At 40.5% G+C, this 21001-nt stretch overlaps 1 long non-coding RNA gene across 1 annotated transcript in view; it reads left to right on the forward strand.

The window, feature by feature from the left end:
- Window positions 1-21001, forward strand: part of LOC142827251 (uncharacterized) — a 56984-nt gene that overhangs the window by 27816 nt on the left and 8167 nt on the right. Inside the window, exon 2 of the long non-coding RNA XR_012901851.2 lies at window positions 18505-18665. This is a non-coding gene — a long non-coding RNA (uncharacterized LOC142827251). The remainder of the gene's footprint in view (window positions 1-18504; window positions 18666-21001) is intronic.

Below are 21001 nucleotides of genomic sequence, written 5' to 3' on the forward strand. Positions count from 1 at the left end.
GCTGCTTCTATCTCCCCTCCCTGAGTGCTGACTCCAGCTCCCAGCCCATTGGCCAGAAACCATGGCCAATGGGAGCTGTGGGGGTCAATGCCAGTGTGCCTGGCCATAACTTCCCTCTGCCAGCAACAGCAGAGATAGGGAACCATTTACAGGGAGCTGAGCCACTTGAGATGAGTGCCCCCCACACCACAGACCTAATTTTTTTTACATTTGTGCTGTTGTACAAACACATTACTGTCCCCTGCCTGGGTAAGACTTAAATATTCACTTAGAACCTGATCCATCTTATCTAATTGTATGGGCCCCATTACTGTACTGTGAAAGCACCTCATAAATTTTAGGGTATATAACCTCTGCTCTAGAGAAGAAGGGAAGACCTATTGTCCCTACTTCACCAATAGGGAACTAAGGCATTGAGAGTCTGTGGCAGAGGAGAAGATCAACTTCTAGTCTCATTTGACCTAGACAAGATTGGCTATTGCACTAGCTACCACTTTATATTAAATGGTAGAGTTGCTTGATTCTGCTCAATAGCCAAATAATCAACTTTGCAGGCAGCTTCCCCACCTCCATAATGTGCTAATCTGTGATAATATTAAAAGATTTTGAGATGTTCTATTTTGTTTCTTAAGCTCAGCATAGAAAGACTTTTCGTTGCCACTATTTGCTGAAAATAAAATAAAATTTGTAAGAAAGAGGGTGGCAGCAGTAAACCTTAGTATTAACATTCATATATTAATAATTAAGTATTTGCTACAGAAATAAAGTGGTGGTTTATAGTTTAAAAGTGGTTGTACAATGTTGATACACAAAGACAATAAATTGGCAGGTTATGCAAGTTACCTAAGGCAGGTATGTTACTAAGGTAGATGTGGAATTGAATCAGGTAAAGGTCACTCCAAAACTTCAGGGAGAGGTCAGCCACGTATGCTCAGTCCAAAACTAGGTGTGTAATAGCTTTGACATCCAGATTTAGCAGTTGTTTGGTCCATACTTATAGACCAATCAGAGAAGGTCTGAAGGTTAGAGGATAATTATGCTAATATTGGGATTGAAAAATAAGAGAATCTGAATAGGTTAAAGACTGTGTTTATAGCAGAGAGCCTGAAGCCAAGGGTTAGTCCAATCAGGTGCTGGAGATTAGAAGATAAGATGAAATCTAAAAGAGCAAAGGAACAGAAGTAAAGCAGCATAAAATAGTGGAATTGTAGATAGAGCAGCAGAGGGTGGGGAGGGTTGGGAGTAACCAAGCCAGACATAGTAGAATGTGGAACAGAAATAGGGTTAATGATTGCGCATGTTTGGCTTAATAAAGATGTGTGGCTGGGTTATGAATGTTCATTGCTCTGGATGTGCAAAATGTACAATGTATTAAGATTTCTTATCTGCCATGCATATGACTGATCACTGTGTGTGGAACATAATCACTTCTGCCATTACAGTTGTATGACGTAGTACTGGGTACATTGACTTGTATGCATTTGTTAAGGGATTTTGTTGAAATTTAGGCTTAGATTAATTGTATGAGGAAAGACAACACTTTGTATGTGAGAACACTTTGTATGTGAAAAGTAGTGTCTGGGTGTTAATTCTTTGAGTGGAGGGTTGCATCCGAATTGATCTAGTCTGTTCTGGGAAGTTTCCTGAAGGACATAGGGAGATCCTTTTTAAACCCTAGCTAATCTATTAGCTCTCTCCTTTCATCTTGCAGGAACAGATTAACAGGTCAGCCTCATGGGAACCTGGAAGTAAGCAATAGGAAGGCTACTTGAGTATCTCTGAGTCTGTTCTTGGGGTAACAATAGCATCCCCATTCAACTAAGCTGTGAACAGCAGGCACTTTGGCACTAGCTCTGAACTTCATTCTCACTTCCGATTCTAACAGTTTAGTTTTGTCCTCTGGTAATGGAATAGTCTTTAAAATATTTAATCTCTCTTTAATGTTTCCTTTTTTGTCTTTGATGTGGAAATTAATTGTAAGAAAGAAAGGAAATCCGCTAATAAATACAAAATTCCATAAAAATTCAGCAGTAAGTTTGTATTCTTTGATTACAATAGCTCATCTGAAGAAGTGGGTTGTACTCACGAAAGCTCATGATACCATCTACATGTTTTTTGTTAGTCCAAAGTGCTACCAGACTATTGGTTGTTTTTTTTTTTTTAAGTTTTTCCTGTTACAGACTAACTTGACTACTCCTCTGAAGCCTTTAATTTTTAAGGGCAGCAGTACCACCTAGTGGTTAAGAAGGAAAAGATCCATTTGAAAAATGCTATCAAGGGGAATATTATATTCCCTTTTCATCAATTTTAATAAGTGACACACCTTGAAGGATTTTTTAATCAAATAATGTAAAATAAATAGCCTGACAGATACAACTTCCAAAAAAAAAAAAGAGTTCTGCAGCTATTTAGGAACATAAGAGTTGCTTCATCAGATGAGAGTAGTGATCCTTCTAGTCAAGTGTCCTTTCACTGTTGTTGGCCATTAAGAGATGCATCAAAGGAAGGTGAAAGGAGATTATAGTAGAAATGTATAGGATAGGATCGGGAAAGTTTGTTCCTAAATCCTCTGAGCTAGTGGTTGGCTTTTGCCTTGAAACGTGTTTAAGTACCTTCAAAAAATATGAGCCTATCTAATATCCATGTAGATATATATGGACAAAGAGACTGTTAATCCTATTACTAGTAATTCAAGGACAATTAAAGGTAAGGAGGAAAATTCCCATGTAAATTAACCAGTCAAACTCTAGGTTTCACCAGTTAACCACTCACAGCATGCGGGGGAGGAGGGATGCACTGGAGCAGCCCTCTGTTCTTGGCACAGTAGGCCCAGCTGGCGCAGTGGGCCCGGCTACTCCAGACAGCCTGGGAAGGGCCCACTGAACTGCACTACAGGTGGGGGAATGTTCCTACCCAGCCGGGCTGGAGTGTATTCCTCTCGTGATTAGGCATGACCAGGTTGAGCAGGGCCCACCACAATGTGCCGTGGACAGGGGCTGCTCCCGCTGGCTGCGACCTGGTTAACCAGTTACCTCAGTAAACATGTTAGTAAAGCAGTGCTTACTGGTTAACCGGTTAAACCTTTGCATCCCTAAATAAAGGCATTCACCCTTTGACCTAATTCTGGAGTACAGAACATCTTATTGTATTACTTATTTACCATGGACTTACTAGTTTAATGTACTTACTTGCATCATGCCAAAAGCTTGCACATGTGAATCCCTATATAGATATATGCAGTATATCATTTGCACTGCACTGTCTAGGGGAAGAAATAGATGTCTGGTCTTGAGGTTTGTGTGTGCCAGACATACAGCCCTGGTCTACATTAGGGACTTATTTTGAAATAACTCCCCTTATTATGAAATAATAAGCAGAGCGTCCACACTACCAAGCCCGATATTTTGAAATAAAGGGCTGGTTATTTTGAAGTAACTCCTGCTTTCCATGAGGAATAACACTTATTTTGGACACTCCACTGCTGCTATTTTGAAATAACTACTCCCCAGAGTTATTTGGAGTAATCACTTCCAGTACTTCTTGAGGCTCTAAGTCAAGGTAGGACATCCACATTAAGGGAGCCTGCCTTGGACTAATTTCAGGCTTCCCTGGATTGTGGACACACTATTGTGAAATAGTTATTTTTGGGAGTAATTATTTTGAAATAATTTCCTAATGTAGGCATGCCCACAGTGATGCTGTTTACAGAGCTACACATCTCAAACATAGAGTGGGACTGTTAAAAGCCCCTTATAGTTTTAGAAGTTTAGGAATATTCTCTACACTGAAAATGTGGAAGAAGTAATACCCTTAGAAGAAGTAATATCTATATAAATGGAAAGAACATAATTGTATTGGGGGTGTATGTGCGTGCGTGTGCGTGTGCGTGTGCGTGTGCGTGTGCGTGTGCGTGTGCGTGTGTGTGTGTGTGTGTGTGTGTGTAAAGACCATGGTTGATATGCCAGCCACTTTACAGAAAGTCCCTGATCCAATGATCTTACAGTGTGAATCAGATAAACATCCCAAGAAAGTGAGCAATACACCATACTGAAGAGACAAGTAAGGAAATCTGGTTTGTGTGTGAGAGAGGAGAGATAAGACAAGGCTCAGAACTAAGGTCCAGATTGGGAGTTAGGCATCTAGTTTCTTTTGAATATCCCAGTAAGTGTGTATCTGCATCATTAGGTACCTAAATACCTTTTATAAAGTCTGTCTCTATCTCCCTCTTGTGAGCATTGTTCTTTACCTTGTAATTTTCTTAGGACAGGAGCCATTTTTTCTATGTTTTGCAGATGGACATGTGTCCTTTCAGTAATTACAAATAATAATTAATAGTTATTGTTGGAAAAGTGGCTTGCAGCTGCAATTAGAGCAAAAAGCTCATTTAAAAACATCACCCCTCAGAAGAACAAACTGAAGTTCTAGGTGACTAAATGGTGAAGATTATCAAGGACAACTCTACTGTTCAGTTAATAGAGCATTTTGACTGACATTTTGCCAACCTGTGGTATCTTGTCATAACATAGAATTGGTGACCCTGAATCTTGTTAACATACACTTGCTTCTGAGAGAAGAGTATCTGGAAAAACAGTCCATAGTCTGTCTTGTTACAACAACTTTCAGGCTGTGCAGGCAAATACAGCCCCTATGGTTGATGGCACATGGCTCGGAGGGCTGAGACAGAGTCTGTAGCTTTTCTCCAAGCTTATTAGCCTTAATGAACATGTCTGGTATTTTACAGTGCTCACCGTACTACGTTAAACAGATGTTTCTAAGATGCTGTGACTGGAGGGGCCACAATGAGAATGCATATTCAGGGCAATCTCCAAATAGGGCTAGGCAAAAACTAGGAGGGGTGTGTGTGTGTGTGTGTGTGTGTGCGTGCGCACACACCATTCATACATATATTTTACACACACACACAATACAAACTCCACCAATACAAACACACACACATTTATATATATTTTTATATATGTAAAAATGTGTGTGTTGTTTGTATTGGTGGTGCACATAAGAAAATTCAACCCACGCAAGGATAGAAAATGTTGGAACGCTGCTGGGGACTTGGGGGTATCTGGCTCCGACAGTTGGCATCAGGCACTCCTGCATTCACTGGCAGAGGCAAGGGAAAGTAGCTGGACATGGCCCTAGCTCACTCAGCTGCACTCTGCTCCACTCTTCCGGTCGTGTCACCTGGGGGAGGGCTGGGTCTGCCCCCTGCACTTCCCATCAGGAAGTGGAGTGGTGCAACCTGGAGCAGAGGGAGCTGCACAGGCTAGGGCCACATTCCTCCATTTCCCCCTGCCACGTCCAATGAGTGTGTGGGGGCCTGACCACTGCTGCGGAGAATCAGGCCCACCTGCTAATCCCCAAGGATGCCCAGAGGCTCAGGCCCTTTACCCCTCCCACCTAAGCTGGTGTGCGGGGGAGGGGCGGGAGAGCGTGCTCCTTGTGTCCCTCCTTATGCGTTACCCTTGACACTGATTAGGTTTCAGCTGGAGAACTGTGTCCAATTCTGAGTGCTGTATTTGAGGAAAGATGTAGATGAATTGGATAAAGTCTAGAGAAGAGCAACAAAAATAATTCAAGGTCTAGAAAACATGACCTATGAGGGAAGATTGAAGGAACTGGGTTTCTTTAGTCTACAAAAGAGAAAACTAAGAAGGAACATAAGGAGGAAGAAGGAGAAAGAAGAAAGGAAGAAGAAAAATTGCAGCAAGGGAGGTTTAGACTGGAGATTAGGAAAAACTTCTGAAACTGTCAGGGTGGTTAAGCACTGGAATAAATTGCCTAGGGAAGTTGTAGAATCTCCATCGTTGGAGCTTGGTCCTGCCATGAGTGCAAGGGACTGGACTTGATGACCTCCTACAGGGCAAAATCCTATAAACCTGCATTTTCAGGCTAGGGGCTCAAACTTTTACTCAGTGGTATAAGTATAGAGTAGGAAGACAGAGGAATCCCTCTGATTTTAATGGAGCTACTCAAATTACTATGTGTTTGCAGTACTGAGGCCTATGATGTACTCAGTCCTTGCTCTGGCAAAAATCCAGCTGAGATAATAGGAGCTTGGCCATTTTAAAAGGCCCATTGGGACTTCAAGATTTAGCCAAAAGTTTCTTATAGAGCTAAGAAACAATATCTATTTTATGATAGCTAGCAACAATTGAATATGTTTTGGTGATGCAATCTCAAGTTATTGGACTAAGTCATGGGCACTTATTGCCCTTCACAATTCATGAGCTAGAGTCATGTATTTCCTTCTTGTCAAGTAAGATTAATTTTACTGAGACATTATAATTTAAGCGAGGGAGGTTAATAAGTTTTGTGTGACCTCAGTGGTAGTAACTGGCATGACTATTCCTCAGAGAAGTCACTGAGAAAGGAAAAGTCAAAAATAGCAGTAAATTTAAAGCTTCTCTGAGAACATTGGCATTATTTAGATTTAAATAACAATAAAAATGTCTTTCCAACAATCTCTGGGTACCCAAATAAATTAAACATAAGCGATGCCCCTTCATCAGCATTCAATATTAATGCTCAAGTGACAAATTTCCTCAACCGGCCATTAAATCAAAGCGTCAGAAAACCCCTTTTCATTCCCTTCTCTAACCCTCAGAAACACACCTGAAGCATTCACAAAACCCTACCAAATAAATAGCTTTTGAAACAGCCAATTGCATTCTAAAAAAGACCTAACATTTGAAAATGAAGAAAAGTATTTGAATATATCATGACACTCAAACAGTCTTAACCTCTATTTTTAGGAGACTGTATATTCAACATTTGATGCAAAAATGACCTTTAGATGAAGAATTTGTGGGAAGCTGGGCAAAAATCTTCATTTTATTGGAAAATACAATCTTAGCTGTGCAGTTACCCACACAACTCCACAATTATTCTCAAGAATGCTGCCTTCAGTTACACTGTTATTTATAAGGTGATAGGTTTTTTTAAAAGGTGTTTGGAATCTGGATGACATGGCTAGTTGGATTACCATTTGATGATAGGTAAAATGTATTGTTGGATTCTGAGAGCTATACTGTTAAGTCACTAAAACTAGATTGTAAAATAAATAGGGTGATGAGATGCCTGGATTGTTTAGGAAAAGTTCTGATATTTGTCAGACCAGTGCCAATTAACCCTCACACCTAGTCCTGATTTTTCATACTTGCTATCTAGTCACCTTAAATAAGGCATGGGTGCATTTTATTCTGCCATACGGAACTCAGATCCTACACTGAGCTGTGCTCAGCAGATGTCTGTGGTGCCATCTATTTATCCATTTACTTCTTATCACAGTCATATCTGAGCATCCCGCAATCATTAACACTTTTTAATCTTCAGAATTCCTGCTAAAATAATGAAGTTGTCCACCCACTGGACAGGTGGGGAATGGAGACAGAAGGCAGATAGACTCCCACACAGTCATGCCTGGAGGGTGTGACAGACAGGAACTGAACCTAGATCTCTTGAATCTGAGTGAAGATCATTCTCCTTCTGTGTGGGTGCAGAGTCTGGGCACGTGGAGTTTAAAACTCCCAGCAAGTGCTCATTTGTGTGTAGAAATCCAGCCCTGTTTTGAGGGACCATCTTTCCTTCAGTTCTGCTAAAGAGCTAAGGCTTGTCTACATGATGCTTCCAGGATGTGTAATTTCTAAAGCACGCCAACATGTTGCACACTAACAGTCCTGTGTAAGCCCTGCTAGCACAAACTACATATTCTTCAATGCTCATTTACCATAGTGGTGTTTCAGTCTAGCATATGGAAGGGCTCTGTCTAGGACATTACAAATGTCTGAGAATTAAAAAAAAAAAAAAAAATGCTGAGTCATTCCCCGGAGATAAAAAAAAACCCCAAAACCCTGCATTATTAAAGAATCATTTAGTACTTTGCTGAAAATATTTTTTCCATGCTTCATATTTTTGCCATCTGTGCTCCTCCCTTTCCACCCCCACTTTCTGGCAGCTCGTGATGTGGAGCATTTAGGAGAGCAGAAGTTTCCCTACACACAATCCCCAACCAATAGCTCCTATAAAAATATTTTGAAAATAACAAAACTTTTTTAAAAGAAACCACACTTTAAAGTTAAAAACAAAATTCCTGCCTAATATCGCCTCTTGATTCTGCCAGCTGCAGAGATGGAGACCAACTGAAACAGCTATCATGAGAGATGGAAGTACATACTCAAGAAAGGAACTTTTGAGATAGGGCAAATTCTTACAAAGGTTCTGTCTTTCTACGCTGTTGTTTAGCTTTATGCTCCCTTTGTTGTGAGTTTGGGATTTGCGGACAGAAGGTTTGGAAAAAAGTGGATTTTGTACTGATTTTTGAAAGTTGCCAATAAAGCTTGTAGGAGTGGGTTTGACTGGAGCAGGCAATATATAAGCAAACTCCCTTGAGTTCACTATATTTAAATAGATTGTGTCTAATCTCTGTGACACTGACTACATTTTATTTATTTCTTGTTTTGGCATAACAAGTGGGGAAGTGTGGTGTGGGGTTTTTTTTGTTTTTTTTTTTGTTTTTTTTTTAAAGCAAAGTATTCAGGTATTTGTCAGGGAAGTTACATTGTACCCAAATTAGAAGAACACATTGTACTGGGGATTTGATCTCTATATATTTGTCATTATGTTGTTGGCCTGGTGGCATTCTATTGTCTCAACCACAAGATCATCCTTTCAGTTACCAGACATAATATTTTACAATACTTGGAGCAGTTGCAGCCACACACAGGGGACAAAAGTGTAGCTTAAGTAGCCAAATCTAGGAGATAGTCAGTGTGAAATAATTAATCATTCCATGCATGTGGACTTCGAAAACAGACATTCAGTAATAGAAACGGGCAGCCAAACCTGTACTATATTTTGGGTATTGTCACTTCAAAATGAGCCGTCCGCTAGAGAGCCTTCCACTATGATGCGTCCCCTGTGTCATGCAGGTCTTCATGCTCAAGTCATAGGAGCCATCTTATCATGTAACTAACAGAGTGTTGTGGTTAGATCCCTGATCTCACAATGGGTTCCTGAAGTACAAAGGCTGCAGTATGCTCACAAGTAAGATGCTTTAGGCCAGTATTTCTTAAACTTTTTTTAATAAAGTACTCCTTTTTAAAAAAACAACAACTTATAAGTACCCCCAGTACCTACGGTTTTCAGACATACAATTTTTTTCTACCATTGTAACACATTTGTTTAAACAACTTATTTCATCACCCGCCTAGCTACAATTGTTTGGCTGTAAAAAGTACAAAAATAATAAAACGCTGTAAATCTTAAAACAAAAATTCAGTTTTCTCCCAATTTCAGTTGTGTTGACGTACCCCCGTTGTACTTCAGTGGTTCGTACTATGAGTGTTTCAGTGTCGTCTGGTCAGGGTTATCAGGGTGTCCCTGCGCGCTTCTGACAGGACCTCTACTCTGTCGGTGATGATAAACTTTCAGCTGCGTGTGTAACAATCAGTGCTCCCTTTATCTAGAGTGTTGGACCCCGTGCACTTGTGTCAACACAGGAGATCTGAGAGCCCCCGGAAATGACAGATGCAGGCAAGGTTTGAAATTAGTCGAGCAGGTTTATTGTCAAATGCGAAGCTCTAACAGTTTGTAGCAGAAATTCTCAACGCTACACCACAGTGCATTTGGCCCACGTTGACACTGTACCAACACATAGCAGGCCTATTAACAAATAACAGATATTAACAGCGGTTAGTCAGAGTTAAGCCACTGTGCATTCTGTAAGTGTAGGTAATGACACCTGCCATTCAAGTGCCTAGTGCGCACCCCCCCAGGTCAGTCGGTGTGCATCATTTGTGGTGTCCTTTTATAGACGTACAAACAACTTACATCGTTTCTTTACATACCACCCCTCACCTTATGGAAGCAGGGCTCACTTACTATCCTTCATGCTGTCAATTTCGACCTAGTCCTGAACCTAGGCTGGTATGTGCATTAGTTTTTGGGGAGTCTTTGTACCAACGCATTTCTTATTAGGATGTTCCGCTACTCTCCTTTGGCTTACAGTCTGTACTTTGTGCTTCCCTGTGTCCTTCCATGCTCCACCTAATTTACACAATTACACAATTATCAGTAGGGCCTCTTTCTTGGCTCCTGTGTAACTGAACCAAAGTCTTGCTCACTAGATTTCAGGCCCGTTGCTATTTTCATTTTACAGGCCTCTATTTAAGCCTGCTGACTCCATGTTACTGACCCTCAACTTACTTCACCCCCCAGATTTCTTGAGTAACCCACAAGGGTACTCGTACCGCTAGTTGAGAAACACTACTTTAGGCTGCCTGACCACATAAGAAAGCACAACAAAAGATGCTCTAAGTTTTGATCATTTTCAGTCTTGCTCCCATCTGCCTGGAGGACTGAGGGAAAGTCATCAGAAAGCAACCATTTCCATTCAGGGGACCTGACAGACTTGCCATGCTTCTGGGCAAGGTGTGTGTGTGTGTGTGTGTGTGTGTGTGTGTGTGTGCGCGCGCGCTGGGGGCAGCTCTGCATTCCTGGAAGTAATGGGGCCATGGAAGGAAGGAGCAGAACTGGTGGAGCATGCTATGTTGTGCTCCCATCCCCAAGACAGCCCTGAGAGCTGCCCAGCTGAATACACACATGTTGCTTCAACCGTGATTTAAAGGGCTCACAACTCCAGCCACCACTGCTCTTCTGGTAGCAGCAGCAGTGGCTGGAAGCCCTGAGCCCTTCTAATCTCCAGGAAATCTGCGTTCAGTTAGCTCTGTCAAATGTCACCATGCAAGCTGCATGTTCTCTCTGCCTCTTGGTTTCCTATATGTGAAATGGGGATCATAATTGTTCTTTACTTTGTGAAAGCATTGTGAAAATAAAGCCATTAAATGGTTTGGGGTCCTTTGGCTACCCTGTAGAGTCAGTAGACAATGTGTTTTTGAATGGTTGCTGTCTGGCTTCAATTTAAAGAAGATATAATCAACAATTTCTTTTGGCTCTTCAGTATATGTCTAGAGAGGATCAAGAATGCTGAATAATGGAATCATAGGCAAGAGTTCTTTTCAGTAAGATCAGATTCACTCTGAGTTATCGAATCCAACAAAAAAGTACATCCTAATCTTGCATGGCAACATTGATGAGGTGAGAAGTGATTACAAATATTTCTCAATCTTTCTTTTAAGGTTTTCTTATTTATCTTTGTCATTCCTTGAATAGCTAATTTTTCCAAGGTTTAGTGAAATATCAACCTTTTTTAGTGTTGACTTATTGACACAATGAGGTATCACAGACAGGGAATCATCTCCTGGATCAAGTCCATGTCAGAGGCAGACTAGTGAAGCTTCTTTTCAATGGATAGTTATTGTTTGATACCAGCCATAAAAAAGATTTACTAAGTGGGAGAATAGACTGGATCTAATTATGCACAGCTTGCAAAAACCTCAGAAGTGCAGAACGTGCTGTGAGCATATGTGAAGAAATGTAGCACCCAACATTCATGGTTTCAATATGGTATATACCATTAATATTATTCCTGGAATAGTGACTGAGGTTCCTAGAAATCTGTGGCTTTGGGCATACTTTCCCACTCTGGTCCAAATAATATGATCTATTACATCTGGTTGTAGACTGGACATTGATTTAATTCCATGTCCTAAAATACAAGCAGCAGGGAAGGAATGGATGAATGCCTCAAAATTTACAGTTGAAAAATATGATTACAGAAAAGGAGCAGGCATTTATGTTGCGTGTAAGACAATAAGGCTGTGTCTACACTGCACCCCTTTTCCGGAAAAGGGATGCAGATTAGACCAGTCAGAATTGCAAATCCGCGGGGGATTTAAATATCCCCCGCGGCATTTGCATTTACATGGCTGCCGCTTTTTTCCGGCTTGGGGATAAGCCGGAGAAAAGTGCCAGTCTAGACGCGATTCTCCGGAAAATAAGCCCTTTTCCGGAGGATTTCTGATTCCTACTTTCAAGAAATAAGAAATCCTCCGGAAAAGGGCTTATTTTCCAGAGAATCGCGTCTAGACTGGCGCTTTTCTCTGGCTTATCCCCAAGCCGGAAAAAAGCGGCAGCCATGTAAATGCAAATGCCGCGGGGAATATTTAAATCCCCCGTGGATTTGCAATTCCGACTGGTCTAATCTGCATCCCTTTTCCGGAAAAGGGGTGCAGTGTAGACACAGCCTAAGGGAAAAGACACCTCAGTATAAATGTTAGATTGAATCAGGGTTCAGTAATCTTCTATTGCAAAATATAGGAGGGATTTGGACAGTAGCTGGTTGGCAGCTTGACACTTTTAGTCTAAGATGATATCTTTCAGTGATGGGCCAAGTAGCTTCAAGTCTGGAAAAAAAATGATCTGGTTTGGGATAGGTTCCTGGTATCTTCATCCATATAGGCTAACACAGTAAGTGTCAATAGCCACTCGTGAAGTTCTGGAAAACTCTTTTGGAATTCTTTGGAAAAAAACTAACAGCAAAGAAGCCTTTATCTTTCTGAAATGGGCTGTGAAAAATGTATTAGAAGGAACAGATATGAATGTTTTTTTCCATCTCTAAACTGTAGTATCCTAGGCACTAAAAGAACAAAGCCGAAACATTTACTGTAGTAGAGTATAAACACCTCAGCAAAGTTTGCATTCTAAATAAGACGAGATACCATAATCAAGTCAAGACTAGTGGTCTCCAACCTCTTTAAGCACAAGATCACTTTTTGAATTCAAATGCAATCCAGGATCTATCTGAAACCCAAGCACCCTTGCCCTGCTTCCTTCCCTGCCCTTCTCTGACGCCTCACCTCTGCACAAATCCTTCTTCAAGGCCCAACCCTGTTGCTCATTCCATCCTCTCTTCCTCTTTCCCTCCCTTCTCTATCTTTGCTCACTTTCACCATACTGGTACAAGGGGTAAGGGCGCAGGAGGCATGGGCTCTAGCCAAGGAGTTTGGCGTGTGGGAAGGGCTCTGTGCTGATCCTGGGCAGGAGGTTGCAGTGTGGGAGCGGGTTCAGAGATTTAATGTCAATCATTATCTTTAAGTTGCAAGTCCCATCAAAGCTTCAAGAATTAAGAGTATGTTGAGGACAGTGCAAGCAATCATGTTCTTTCCCAAGGGCCATGAAGTAAGTGCATGAATAAGGGCATTCACAGATCATGAGGAGAAATATATTAGGAGGTGGTTGGGTACTTTATTTAATTAGTATCTTCTCTCCTGAGCAGGAAGTGGGACACAAGAATATAGATGATCTCACACACTGGAAAATGTTGCAAAGAGACACAATTTATAAAATTGAGGTTGAAAATATGGTTAGAAAATTAAGAAACTTTAGGCAAAAAAAAAAACAAACCTAATGTATCTACGGGGAAATCATCTGATAACAATAGTTATGAGTAGGAGACACCTGGAAAAGGAGGAGCCCCCTTACCCCTCAAAGAGCTGAGACTTGATTATATAAACAGTATAATACTCCAAGATTCTCATGTGGTAGGCACTGTACAGATAAGTACTTTAGTCTGAATCCAGGTCTTGGCTATACTGGTGTTGATCTAAAGCAGCTCCATTAACATCAGGTGAGTTACTCCAGCTTTACACAACATTACTGAGAGCAGAATGCCCTTTTTCTCTCTTTACTTGTTCATGAAGCACATAGCAAATTTTGGGTACAAGATATAAACAATCATAAAATGATTTTTTTTCTTAATATTTGTTTCAGAATTTTACTGAAGATTCTGTTCAGACTTGCTGGTAATTGTCAAGTTCAGTCTTCTTTCTTATTTTGAATCTCTGTAGCACGTTTAATTTTTCCCATTCCCCTGGTAGATTGCATTTTTTTGGTATCTTCCCAGCACTCACTGTTAAAAAGAATGTTTTGCTACTCTTCTGGCAAACTAGAATTGAGCTACAGCTTTTCAATTATTCCTTCCCTGTTTTTTTTTCTGTAACTATTTATTTTCAGACTTCTCAATATATTTGTCAAGGACAGATGGAACATGAATTTCTGTGTCTAGCTTGAGACGATACCAATCAGAATGAGGCTGCGAGCTCAGTTTTTGGTCACTAAGGAAATTTGTCTCTCATTACAGGGGTACTGGCTCTGTAAATTAATGTAAGCCTTTAGTTACCCTCTTATAGCTGTTTAGAGTAATCAGAGCTGTCACTGGGAGAGAGCTGGTCCTGGGGACAAGCAGTTTTTGGTAGAAGGAAGATTGCTATTCCTTTAAGGGCCTGTGACCAGGAGCCTGTAGATTGGAAAGGAAAAGACTCCCCACTCACCTAGTTAGCATAGACAGTTGTTGGGGTTATTAGACAGAGTTTTTAAAGAGAAGCTAGATAATTTCATGGAGGTTAGGTCCATAAAAGGCTATTAGCCAGGGGATAGAAATGGTGTCCCTGGCCTCTGTTTGTCAGAGGCTGGAGACAAACTGCTTGATCATTGTCTTCGGTCCACCCTCTCTGGGGCATCTGGTGCTGGCCACTGTCGGCAGACAGGCTACTGGGCTAGATGGACCTTTGGTCTGACCCAGTACATCCATTCTTATGTTCTAAAGATTAAGGGGGGATTCAGTTGTCTGGGTAGATTCAAAAGGTAACTTCATTCTCAAGCTCAGTCAGAGGAGCTGCTGAGAAGAAATCAGCCAGTCCCCAGCCCTATGAAGGAAGCCTGTGCAATCCCTGAATTTGAGTGATGAGTTACAGGCCAGGGATGGCAGAACTTAAAGCCACAGTCCCAGAAAGGAGGGCTGTGAAACCTCCTGAACTTAATAGTAGAAGAGTAAGGACTTAAAAGGATATATTTCTTAGAAGGAAGGCCCTCAATTGAAGAAGTGCGTGTGCGTGTGCTTACATGCGTGCGTGCGTGTGTACCAGATAGTGCTTAGTAAATTAGATTCTAAGAGAGGGGGAAGATCTTTTGTTGGAGTTTTTGGAACTCAGAGGGAAACTGAACCAGGACAAGTACCCTGACATGGCACCTGTATTACAGTCTTCTTTTTGATTATTTTTAGTTTTAGCTTCACTTTTTAGCCAGTTCTAACATGGTGACAGAACAGCACATACATCTGGACCGTCTAATATTTCAATTAAATCCTTTTTGCTGCAGTCCAATGTGTCAGTCGGAACTAACAGATTGGGAAAATGCTGATATTCCAGACTAACTAGACTCATAGACTTTAAAGTCAGAAGGGACCATTATGATCATCTAGTCTGACCCCCTGCACAGTGCAGGCCACAGAATCTCGCCCACCCCTCTTAGAATAATCCTCTCACCTATGTCTCAGATATTGAAGCCTTCAAATACTTTGAAGGCCCCAACATGCAGAGAGTCCTTCAGCTGTGATCTGTGCCCAGTGCTACAGAGGAAGGCGAAAAACCTCCAGGGCCTCTGCCAATCTACCCTGGAGGAAAATTCCTTCCTGACCCCAAATATGGCTATCAGCTAAACCCTGAGCATGTGGGTAAGACTCACCAGCCAGACACCCAGAAAGTTCCCTATAATGAATGGTCAATTAGTTACCAAGATCATGTTATTTCATCCAACCATCCCCTTATCATAGAATCATAGAACTGGAAGAGACCTCAGAAGGTCGTCAAGTCCAGCCCTCCGCTCTAGGCAGGACCAATCCCATCTAAATCAACCCGGCCAGGGCTTTGTCAAGCCGAGACTTAAACACCTCTAGGGATGGAGACTCCACTACTTCCCTAGGTAACCCATTCCAATGCTTCACTACCCTCCTAGTAAAATAGTTTTTCCTAATATCCAATCTGGACCTCTCCCACCACAACTTGAGACCATTGCTCCTTGTTCTGCCATCTGTCACTACTGAGAACAGCCTCTCTCCATCCTCTTTGGAACCTCCCTTCAGGAAGTTGAAGGCTGCTATCAAGTCCCCCCTCACTCTTCGCTTCTGCAGACTAAACAGACCCAAGTCCCTCAGCCTCTCCTCGTAGGTCATATGCTCCAGACCCCTAATCATTTTGGTTGCCCTCCGCTGGAGCCTCTTTTGAAAGAGGCTTGCAGTCTAGACATAGCCTAAGGTTCTTATTGAAGAAGCAGTGGCTGTGGTATCAGGAGGCCAACTTTCCCTCTTACAGTATTTTTGATGTGAGTAGCATGAGCAAACTAGTATGCACACTTCATGGCTTTGAGAGCTGAGCATGACATGCTAGGCCATGTCTACACTAGAAAACGGTTTCAAAATTACTAAATTTGACTTAAGAACTCCTGATTTAACAAATTCAAATTAGTGTGTCCTCACTTTGGGAAAGCATCAAAATTAGTCTGAGCCAGGCTCTGTTAATGTGGATGCACTGCCTCTGACTTAGAGTCCCAGGAAGCACTGGTGAGTAATTAGTTCAAATTACTCTAGGGAATAATTATTTTGAAATAGTTGCACCAGAGCACCCACACTGCCATTATTTTGAAATAACTATTTCAGAATTAACGTTTTTCCTGATGAAAAGCAGGAGTACTGATTTCAAATTCCATGGCCCGTTGTTTCAAGATAATGGCTTTGGTAGTGTGGATGTGTTGCTTATAAATTCAACATGGGGCGGGGGGCATTATTTTGAAATAAATTTATAGTGTAAACCAGGGCCTATAATGCTGGAGTCTATTTCTGTCATGCTCTTAGTATTCAAATTGGGTTTGAGCCTATTCTCTTTGGTTCAGTGTGATTTCAGCGAGGTTACTGATAATTAGGGCCCTATCAGATTAACAGCCATTAAAACCCATCATGACCATAAAATCTGCTTTCCCACATGACATCTGTTTTTGTGTACTTTTACCATACAGTATACAGATTTCTGGAGAGAAAAAACTGTTTTTTTTAATCGGAGAGGGAGGTTGGGGGAGTGCCCTAACGCAAAAGGATATCACATGGAAATTGTAAAGTTATTGTAGGGAGTGCAGTTACACTTGTAGAAATAGAACGAACAGAATCCTATTTGTGGAATAAAGCAATACACCATATTTATTGTAAAATGAATTCATTTGGTGTCCCTAGCTACTAAAATTGTCCACCACACACACACAAACTCGTACACACAGTTCTACAAATGAATATTTGTAGAACCAGCCTCAGTTGTTCATTTTAGTCCACTGGCGAGGCGGTCTAGACACAAGGAGGTGAGATGGGTCATGTTGATACACACCAATACTTCTGGAGAATGCTTGTAGAACTGAAAGACCCAATTCTATAGTTTTGCACCCATCTTTTTGTATGTTTTAGTCCATAGATCCTGTCCTGTCCCAGGCTACTGTATGACCATGAGTCATCATCAGTTAGCAGCAGGTGTGATTTAGATCTTTTCTTTATGAGGATTTTGTCTTTCTCTTTCTTGGTTCTTTTCGCAGGGCTCATTTCCATCTTCCTTTGGCCATCAAGGTGGTGCTAGCAGCTTGTCACCCTGACAGGCTAGTTTCTGGGACTGTTTCTTTTACACTTACCCATATTTGCACTTTTAAAATGAGATTACTGAGATACAAACTTAATTTTAAACAGATTTAAGGCAGTACAAATTTTGAAAAGGGTACTCATACCACTGATTGGGAAACACTGCCTTAGACTCACAACAATATAAAGTATCAAGAGCTTTTGTGAGTAAAACCTACTTGTAACCCATGAAAGCTTATGCTACTACATATTTTTGGTAGTTTCTATGGTTGCTACAAGACTACTTGTTGTTTTTAAAATTACAGACTAACATGGCTATCCCTCTGAGACTTGTTAATGTATAAATAGTTTAAAATGGGATTTCAGTTACTATATATATATAAAATACAACAACAGATTCTTCTATAACAACTTCCTCCAAATCCCATTCATTTAAATAGAGAAAACATTCTCCATTTTCTCACTTTCCTTTTTATTAAATCATTAACTGCTTGGTATGGAATTTATCATTGGTTAAGTGGCACATTTTTGTGAGTAGCATATCCTCCGGTAACACCCCAATAATGATAGGCATTCTAGAGATATCTAGAAATGTTAGGGAACATAAGTGGCTGTCTATTGTACTCAGCCATTAAACAACTTTCAACTGCACAGAATGATTTAAAATGTTAAGGGATACACAGCTACATTTTATATACAGGAATTAGTTACTGCAGAAACAATTTGAGGCAGATACCTAATAGGCGTCAGATAAGAAGAAACTATAGATATGTCATGATGCTCAAGAAATGGATTTAAAATAAAGTCTTTGGTCATAAATGAGACCCCTCAGTGCACAAAAGGGAGATGGAGTGATGAGAAAGGGGAGGAAGAAAGACATTAAGATAATTACTGGATCTAAGGCCAAATCTAGGAATAACAACTGTGAGGAAGCTATGCCAAGGCCTATGTGTTGGCAATTACAGTTGGGGCTGTGGTAGCTTAAATTAAACTAATCAAAATTTATTGCAATGTTAGGGAATGCTTTAATCTTAATGATTAACTAATTGAGTTGAACCATTTCCAACTTTTTTATTACAGGTTTTCCAACTCCCCTGCTTCCAGAAATATTTATATAATTCCATTTGCTGTTTTCTTTACAGATTGTACCCAAGAAGAGTTTGAACAAAATTTTAATACAAGAGCCAGTTGATTTATGATAATGACCTTCCTGCACGTTAAAGTTGAAAGTCTATTCTTGGAACACTGTTGTGCTTGCCAACCTTTTAAAGATGGTGTTAGATTAACAGAGTCCTGAAGAAAGGTAAATCCCATCCTTCCTGTTTTGCTGATGAAGTATATTGTTTGTTTTTTCCTAAGTAGGAATGAAACTCAAGCATAATGTAACTGAGAGGTGGGAGACAAGGGAATGCAGAATACTGAAGGGAAAATCTCAGTTACTGAACTCATTTTCATGACTTTCATGTTAGTCTGTAGTTGAACAAACTTAAAAAAATAACAAATAGTCGTGCAGCATCTGTGTCCACGAAAGCTCATAATACCATCTACAAATTTTGTTAGTCTCTAAGGTGCTGCAACACTATTTGTTATTTATTAAGTCATTTTCACGGGTTTCATGTAAATGAGCAGTTGAGTTCTTTACAATCAGAGAATTTAGAGGAACTACAAAGGTCCTCATTATATATAAAAGACAAATATGTGCATCTTCCACTTATAGCTTCAGAACTTCACTCACATATGTGTTATCCATAATATAACAGGCTGTCATAGTTCCAGGGGATTCCACCCAGTGTTTCAGCAAGAGCACTTACTTTCAAGTGTCACCTGCTGTTGCCTCTGGTCATAGGGACATGCCTCCCTTGCCCTTCTGACTGGTGGAATTTCAGTCTGCACAGTTCCCTGCCTACACTGTGTTAACCCCAGCAGTGATGGGCTGTCCATACTGAACCGTCTCGCTTTCTCCTTAAAGACAATTAACACATGTAATTCCTAGCTACAAGGTACCACAGAGTATTTCCTGTGAAAGCCTACTTTATTCTTACAGTTCAAACCCTACAGAGAGAACATATTTAAAACAAAGAAAGAGTTTATATAAATGCTAATAAGCTTACCAGAATTTATCCCAACCCTAACATGGGTTTTGGCAGGAGCAGTCTTTCAAATCCGTACTGTGGCAGATTCCTAGTGGTTACAAGTTCATCACAACTTCAGCTCAGAACAAGAACCCAAGCATATGGGGTATTAGAAACTTTCCAGCTGTACCCTAAGGACTGGGGGCCTCTATGGACCAGGGATCATATCCATTTGCTGGATGAGGAAGAAGGCCCTGAGCCCATTTAAAAGGACTGTTTATCCAAAAAACACTTTCTCTGTTGGTCCCTGGAGAATCTAACTTGAAGTAGTATTTGCAGATATCACCGGGGGTGGCTTTTCTCGAACTGTTACAACTTAATTGAATTTGCCTATACAACTCCTGTTTTTCCCCTTGTATTAATTTGCTCACAATTCCACAAAAACACATGCTCAATTATATTTTTAATACAATGTGTTCCAAAAGTATTAACTTTAATTCAGTAAGGTATTGCTTAATTCAGTAAACTTAATTCCATAAGATTAGTTCAGTATATTACAAATTATTGTCAGCCTGTTGCACAGACTCCCATATAAATTCTGTCCCTTTCCCTCTCTGTCCCTTAAATTATAATACAATCAGTACACTGGCTACAGGGAGAGTATGTACATGTGCTCACAGGACCTGGTTCAGCAAGACACTTAAGACTGTGTTCAAATCCTTTGTATTTCACATGAGTAAGTCCAGTGCTGAATCACGCCATGGTAAGGGACACAAGAATTAATTAACTTGTCCTCCCACTTAAATAAAAATACTTTCCCATAACCAACACCATTTTGGCAAACAAACTTTTATTGGAAAAGCAGAAACGTTGTAAGTAAAATATGCTGAGTATATTTATAATTTAGCTGTGTTAAAATTATGTAATTTTACAGGGAGGAAGGAAGGGAGACAGAAGACCTTTTAGTATGTCTGAGAGGTTCTTTTAATTTTTTGAGACTTCATGGAACTGGTATTATTCCCGAGTCAAAAAATGGGCGCTCAGAAACATTTTTTGTGAGCCTCTCAGGAGGTTGGCATGTTTTTTTAGGATCATTTAACAGTATCCAGAGAAGAAGATGAACACTAGTTGAAGACAGAATTTAATGTCTGCCACCCCCTCTCCACCTCCGGAGCATCATTAAGTTGCCTGGAGTGTTTATGAAGGCCCAGCACCAATTGCAGTGACAAATGCTAGGGCTTGGCACTTGCTTTGCTGATGAAGACAGAGTTGAGATTCAAATAACTTTCTGCTGGACTATGCGAACTTTCACTGGCAAACATTATGCAACATTTTGAGACTGTAAAAATGAAGTGAGAATGGCTTTGTCAAGCTAGATCCAAAGAGGATCTTGCTGAGGGGAGAACAGATAATAAATTATAGGGTGTTTTCAGCCATATTTAGGCACTGTGAATTGGGTGAAGAATAAAGAACATAATGTTATTTCAACTTTAACTTCATTATTAATATAGGGCATATTTTTTTCTTAAGCACTCAATGTTGGCCTAACTCTGCTTCCAATGAAGTC

The sequence above is a fragment of the Pelodiscus sinensis genome, chromosome 2 (genome assembly GCF_052426305.1).
Source record: "Pelodiscus sinensis isolate ZL-2025 chromosome 2, ASM5242630v1, whole genome shotgun sequence".
Lineage (NCBI taxonomy): Eukaryota > Metazoa > Chordata > Testudines > Trionychidae > Pelodiscus > Pelodiscus sinensis.